The sequence below is a fragment of the Lontra canadensis genome, unplaced genomic scaffold (assembly GCF_010015895.1).
Source record: "Lontra canadensis isolate GAN:19392208 unplaced genomic scaffold, GSC_riverotter_1.0 scaffold1, whole genome shotgun sequence".
Taxonomy (NCBI): Eukaryota; Metazoa; Chordata; class Mammalia; order Carnivora; family Mustelidae; genus Lontra; species Lontra canadensis.
The window spans coordinates 70923679-70931267 of record NW_022630995.1 but is presented as its reverse complement, the minus strand read 5'-3'; the positions used below and the strand labels follow the sequence as shown (position 1 = coordinate 70931267).

At 43.7% G+C, this 7589-nt stretch overlaps 1 pseudogene; it reads right to left on the bottom strand.

Moving 5' to 3' along the window:
* Positions 1–272: 272 nt before the first annotated feature.
* Positions 273–7589, bottom strand: part of LOC116865510 — a 30193-nt pseudogene continuing 22876 nt past the window's right edge.

Here is a 7589-nt window from a genome sequence, read left to right as displayed (position 1 = left end):
TTTATTTATTTATTTATTCATTTATAGTGTGGTTGTTATATTGATTGATTCACAGATGTTGAACCATCCTTGCATCCCTGGAATAAATCCCACTTGATCAAGGTGTATGATCCCTTATGCATTGTTGAATTTGGTTTGCTAAGTTTTGTTGAGGATTTTTGAATCTAAATTCTGTGTGTGTGTGTTGGGGGGGTTATTTTTATTTATTTATTTTTCTGTGGGTTTTCTTGGTGTTTGTTTTGTTTTGTTTTCTGGCAGGCCAAAACCCTAGTTCAGTTCAGCAGCAGCAACATCTTAGCCACAAAAATAAACTCTACCAAGGGCGACAGAAGTCCCTCCGGTGAGGCGAAGAGTTCAGCTGCCAGGTGGCGAATATCAGGGGTGCTGGCAGACACTGTCGGGGAGCAAGTTAGGAAGCGGTAGGGCTGGTGGAGGCGGCAGGGCAGGCAGGTGCTTCGCTTGTGGGCAGGCACGAGGTCATCAATAGCCTGGCCCTGCTCCAGCTGCCGCTCCACCTCCATAAGCAGCGTCACCTGTGCACCGCCATCTTTACCCGCTCTACCTCGGAGAAGCCGGGGTGGTCTGCGTCGGTGACATTGCAGACCCCGCAGACCCCGCCCACAGCCCTGTGTCCACACAGACTGTGCCTCGTTTCCAAAGCCGCAACCACTGGAGCACCTCCGGGAATTTCGCATGCTTGCCCAGGTGGGGCAGTTTGATGTGCACACCTGCCTGCAGCCCTCTGCCCAGATGGGGTGGGCAGGTGAGGAAGTAGCCCAGGTGAGGGTTCCACATGAATTCCTAATTCTTAGACTTGAGAAATGTTTCAGTCTGGGTGAGGTCATTGTAGAAGGGAGTGAACACCTTCATGTTGTTGCCTCCCTTCTGCGTGCAGGTGACCCACAGGTGGTCTTCCTGGTGGATCCACAGCAGGAAGGTCTTCTTGTCAGAGTGGTGGATGCCGAGGCCAGGGGTAAAGGCGGCAGGGCTTGGGGAAGAGGAAATGGTCCTTGATGAGCTGCTGTCATGCTCTCCAGTGCATAGTACCTGCCTGCCAGGTCCTGGTGGAAACTCTGTCAAGACTTGACTTGAAAGCGCTTGACTTGAGCCCTCCCTTTTTTTACTTAGTGAGTCTAGCTAAAGGTTTGTTGATTTTGTTAATCTTTTCAAAGAACCAGCTCTTACTTTCCTTTCTATTGTCTTTTTAGTCTCCGTTTATTTCCACTCTGATCTTCATTCCTTCCTTCTATTAATTGTGGGCTTCATTTGCTCTTTTTCTGTTCCTTTAGCTGTAGTGTTAGATTGTTTATTTGAAATTTTTCTTGTTTCTTTAGGTAAGCCTGTATCACTGTGAACTTGCTTCTTACTGCATGCCCTAGATTTTGGGATGTTGTATTTCCATTTTCGTTTGTCTCAAGGTTGTTTGTGATTTCTGCGTTGACCCATTGGTTGTTCTGTAGCCTAGTTTTTACTCTCCGCCTATTTGTGATTTTTTCCAGTTTTCTTTTTGTAACTGATTTCTAGTTTCATTCCACAGTGGTCAGAAAAAATACTTGATATTATTTCAATCTTCTTAAATTTATTGAGTCTTGTTCTGTGTCCTAACATAAGAGCTATCATGGAGATTGCTCCATGTGTCCTTGATAACGTATGTTCTGCTGCTTTTGGATGAAATGCTCTGTATATGTCTGTAAGGTCCATCTGGTCTAATGTGTCTCTGAAGTCGACATTTCCTTATAAATTTTTGTCTGGATTTTTGTATCCATTGATGTAAGTGAAGTATTAAAGTCAGTAAATTAAAGTCAATAAGGTAAACTAAAACAGTATTACTGTACTGCTGTCAACCTCTCCTTTTAGGTCTATTAGTATTTGCTTTAAATACTTAGGTGCTCTGTGTTGGCTGCATAAATATTTACAAGTGTTGTATCTTCTTGCTGGTCTGTGTGGATCCTTACCTCTGAAGTGAGTCTCTTGCAGGCAGCGCATGGATGGGCCTTGTTTTTTGTTTTTGTTTTTTTTTAATATTTTATTTATTTATTTGACACAGAGAGAGATCACAAGTAGGTGGAGAGGCAGGCAGAGAGAGAGGGGGAAGCAGGCTCCCTGCTGAGCAGAGAGCCCGATGTGGGGCTCGATCCCAGGACCCTGAGATCATGACCTGAGCCGAAGGTAGCCACCCAACGACTGAGCCACCCAGGCGCCCCGAGCCTTGTTTTTTTAATCCATGCAGCTGCTCCCTATGATTCAGATTGGAGACTTTAGCCCAGTTGTTTCAGATTTGTAGATCGCACGTGCAGTCCCACGTGGCCACCAGAGACAGGCGCTCAAAGCCAGCTTTGGTGGGGTCATCGTGGAGTGGGGTGTGCGAACAGGGCGCTTGCCCCTTGGGCTTTGACCAGGCTGTGGTGGAGTGGTGCACAGAGGCCAAGCTGGTCTGGCCAGCTGAGGTGGGGTCCCAGGAGCAGCAGGTGGGGGAGGCTTGCCCCTACATTTCCCCCCCACACTCCCCGTTCTAGTGGGTTGGAGGGAGAGAGCAAAATGCTATCTGTCAGAGCCAGGGTAGAAGGAGAATTCTAAAAATGGTGCCCACCAGCTTCTCTGTCCCATAGAATCCCAAAGGCTCCCGCCCTTCTGGCATATGCTTTCAGATGAGCAAATGGATCTCCTTTACTTATGGTCTAGGTGCTTTTCAAACTGCAGCTCCCATGCTGGATCCCAGGGCACATGATTCTGCCCCCCACAACCCCCCGCCTCCCGCCGCCCCCGGCCCTTTAAAAGCCATCTCCATTCCCTGCGGCCCTATGGTTTCCTGGATGTAGGCCTGGTAGGTTTTTAAAACCAGAGGTTTTGAGAGCTTTTCTCTTTGGTGCGGCTGCCACGTGTTGGGGTACCTGATGTGGGGCACAAAGCCCTGCTCCTCAAGGAGAAGGTCCCTATTTGTGAGATCTCTCTTGACGGCAGGCCGCCGCAGTGAGGTAGGAATTTTGGGGAGACCATGGCTCGGCCTCTTCTACCAGTCTGGTGTTGCTCTTTGTTATCCTTTGTTATGGAAGAGCTTGTTCAGGTAGTTTTCAGGTCTTTTTCAGAGGGAACGTTTACAGATGTAGCTGTAGATTTGTTCTGTCCATGGAGGAGCTGACTGCAGGGTCTTACTCTGCCAACATCTCAACTGCCTTCCTGCTAGTTCACTCTGGCAACTATGCTAATGCCTACATTTGGGAGGTAGAAATCAAGGCAGTGGCAATAATTTTCATGAAGTTTTTTGTTTCTTTGTTTTTGTTTTTGTTTTTGACATCAGTGTCAGACCATGCACATATTTGGGCTGATAAAATATCCTTTTATAGTGATTTCCAAATTACAGAAATCAGGATGCCTAGGTGGCTTAGTCCTTTAAGCTCTGCCTTTGGCTCAAATCATGATCCCAGGGACCTGGGATCGAGCCCCACATCAAGCTCCTTGCTCTGTAGGGAGTCTGCTTCTCCCTCTGCCTGCTGCTCCCCCTGTTTGTGCTCAACCTCTCTTTCTGTCAAATGAATAAATAAAATCTTTTTTTTTTTTAAGATTTTATTTATTGATTTGACAGAGAGAGATCACAAGTAGACAGAGAGGCAGGCAGAGAGAGAGAGAGAGAGAGAGAGAGAAGCAGGCTCCCTGCTGAGCAGAGAGCCCGATGCGGGACTCGATCCCAGGACCCTGAGATCATGACCTGAGCCGAAGGCAGCGGCTTAACCCACTGAGCCACCCAGGCGCCCCTAAAATCTTTAAAAAAAAAAACCCAAGTTACAGAAATCAAACTGTTTGTGACCACATTTTTTTAAAATGGCACAGACAGAAAAGGATAAAACAGATATGAGTTCATTGTAGGCTGTGAGGGTGAGAATTATAATGTGTATATGTCTAATGGGTTAAGAGGTAAAATACATTTCTTACTATGAAAAGTGCTTTAAAAAAGTTCGAAGTTCAAACTTTAAATCAATGAGTTGTTTGAGTTGGGGAAAATATGATCTCTAAATGATGAGGAAGCCATTGAAATGCTTCTGAAGTTCAAATCACACTGTTTAGTTGAGAAGCATTCCGTAAACTTGTAAACTGGCTCAAACCCCACCTCTACCTGTTCCTAACAGGGTGATTTTGGACCTTTATTTCCTTACACATGATATGGGGATAGTAGTATCCACATCATAAAGTTGTCTCAAGAATGTATGTAAACTGCTTAGAAGGTTGTCTGGCACCTAGTAGGGACCATATGAGTATTAGTGATTACTATTTTCATTGTCGTAGTTGTTCTGTGATAAGCGCCATGGGAGAAGAAACACAGACACTGTCTTATTTAACCCAGGACTAAATATGAGTTTCAATATATGCAGTACTTTGTACTTTATCTAAAATGGAGTCTGGCTAGCTGTCTTTTAAGCAGAAGCACCCAATGTCTTTAAAAAAAAAACAACAAAAAACCAAGGGGCACCTGTGTGGCTCAGTCGTTAAGTATCTGCCTTCAGCTTGGGTCCTGATCCCAGGGTTCTGGGACTGAACTCCACGTCGAGCTCCCTGCAAGATCAGGAGTCGGCTTCTCTCTCTCCTACTCCCCGTGCTTGTGTTCCCTTTCTCGCTGTCTCTCTGTCAAATAAATAAATAGTTTTGAAAAAAACAACAAAAAAAACAAAAACAGCAACAAAAAAACCAACAACCACCATCTTCCTAGCTGCTTCTACCTAAGATCATGTGGAATCATTAGAGGCTCTATTTTATCTGGATAGGCAAGTTTTTTTTAAAAAAATGTTTTTCACTTTTAAAATATGAATGCCCATAAGCAGAATTTATACTCTCCTATTTACCCCAGTCCTTATCACTTCTTATTGTCTTAGTTCAGCCACTTGGTAATTTATATGACCTGTTTGACCCCAGATACTTTTGAGTCTTAAATTTTTGCTAAAGATGGAAATGCCTTTCCCACTCTGAATATTGTTGCGCAACATCAGCTCTTTAAACTGAATTAAAAGATTTATTACTTAACTGTGCTTCCCCCTTCCCTCCATGTCTCCTGGCATTTTTTGCCTGGGATACAGACAGAGAAGTGGCCCTGGCTGGTAGAAGGATCTTATCCAACTGTCTTGTGGAAGTCACTCCGAAATGAAATGGCAAAAAGCCTCTAGGAAGCACATATTTTGGCAGGCACAAAGTCACATACATGTATCTAAGGGCAACACCAGACATGTGTTCTGAGTTCCAGAACTCTTAAGATGGCAGGTACAGGAGGTGTGGAAACGTTCCGTGTTTATACTGCAGCTCAGAGTACAATCAAATCTGTGTCACTTGGTGTGTTATGGGCCTCAGCTCATTTTTAACTAGGTCTTAAATTTATACAGCACCGTTCTCTAAAAAGCCATGTTACACATACTGGATCTAAAGCATCACCACCCCACTCTTTTAGAGTGGATAAGTGGGTGGCGTATGATCTTGGGAGGATATAGCCACCAAATGGCTGCTCAGACTAAAAATATCTAAGGTGACATAGATGTAAAAGCTATGATTTTCATCTGGTCCATGCTAAGAGCACGGAGATTTGACTTTTCTGGTTAATCTGATAGATGCGCGTAGCCCAGAGCTATACCGGTTGGCCATCCCTATTGACAACATTTGCCGTTTCACTTAGGGCTCTCTAAAGACTCCCAGTGTCTACTGTTCCCTCAATGGCCATTAAAGTCAGTGAGGAGAAAAAAAGATCTCTGGAAAATACACTGTGAATAATGGCAGCAAGAGGAGAGATTCCTGGTTATAGCCCACTCACATATTTTTGAAATGTAGGTCAGATCTAGAGGAAGTGAAAGAAACTTCCTGTTGAATTTTCATTTATAGCATGTGTCTGGAAATCTCTAAATGTAATTTCTTGGTGTAAAATAAACTGCAGAAATCTGGGATGTGTCAGTCTGCTTTATGTTTATTGAAGCCATTCTATTTGAAGCTGAAATGTTGTAAAATTATATAGTGGAGTGAACAGCTACAATTAGTTTAACAGACATGACTGTATTCCTCAATTGAAAAGCTGTCAGGACCTCAACAATCAGATACAAAAAGGATCCAGGAATCCCATAAAATCCTGTCTCCTAGGAAGGATAACATTTCTCTTTGGTTACTACACATCTCTTTGCGTTTTTTTACTAGTTTGGCCCCATTTTTTGTTAAAAAAAAAAAAAGAAAGAAAGAAAGAAAAGAAAAAGAAGAAGCTTGTCCCAAAAAGAAACACTCACAAATAATGTTTTTAAAAGTTTGAACTGATTGTGACAACTTGGATGTTTCGATGACTCAACCAAGCTCAAAATAAAAAGAATTTTGGAAAAACCGTAAAAATGTCATCAGTCATCACTATGGCATGACAGACACCCACATTTACCTTATCTACAGTCTTCCTTGATTTTGGACTTCTCTAAATTGAGATGAGAACTCTCTTAGTTGTTAAAGTAATGGTACTCGATAAATGCTACTTGGTGATGATAAATATTACTCGATGTCCCTTGTAGCAAACACTGTTGACCGCCTTTGTAATAACAGCAGGAGCTCTGACTTTGTGGTTGTGCCCACCCCACTTCACGTGAAGGGGCTTCACATGCTATGTGATGGTCACTTTATTTTTCCATCTGGGGAGGGGTGAATGATGATTTCACCGAGCCCATCATGATAATCTCATTTTCCTTGTCAGTGACTGCTTTAAGGATGGTCTTCTGGGGCACCTGGGTGGCTCAGTGGGTTAAGCCCCTGCCTTCAGCTTGGGTCAGGATCTCACGATCCTAGGATCGAGTCCCGAGTCAGGCTGTCTGCTCAGCAGGGACCCTGCTTCCTCTTCTCTCTCTGCCTGCCTCTCTGCCTACTTGTGATCTCTCTCTGTCAAATTAAAAAAAAAAATTTCTTTTAATAAAAAAAATAAATAAAATAAAAAAGGATTGTCTTCTGACCTAATAAGTCATATGCAGAGCTTGGGACATTTCCTTGAGGTGTTTTCTCTTCTTTTGGAGGCTGTTGCATCTGAATAGGATGCCAGGGAGCATGGTAGCCATTTTGTGACCCTGTCACAAAGCCGACATGTTGAGAGCAGGGACATGCAGTGACTCTGGGTCCTCCCTAGTACCATTAAACCGTCAAACCCTGAAGAAACCTACACTGAAACTTTCAAAAATGTGGAATAATTTTTTTTTTTTTAATTCCGTTAGGACTCGCTGTTACTTGCTTTCCCAAACACCCTAACTAATACTGTAGCAAAGAAAAGATCTCTATAATTCTGTTGGGAGTAGAGCCTTCTGTTTCATAGACTGAACTAAGGCTTGCCTTCTGGGAGACTGGAAAGGCAGCATAATATTGAGCAAAGAGCAATGCACCTAGGGCCAGAATAACTAGCTCCAAATCACACCCCCTTTTTTTTTTTTTAAAGGCTTTTATTTATTTATTTGTGAGAGAGAGGGAGAAAGAGCACACACAAGCAAGGAGAGCAGCAGGCAGAGGGAGAAGCAGGCTCCTAGCTGAGCAAGGAGCCTGACGAGGGACTTTATCCCAGGACCCTGGGATCATGACTTGAGCCGAATGCAGACACTTAACCA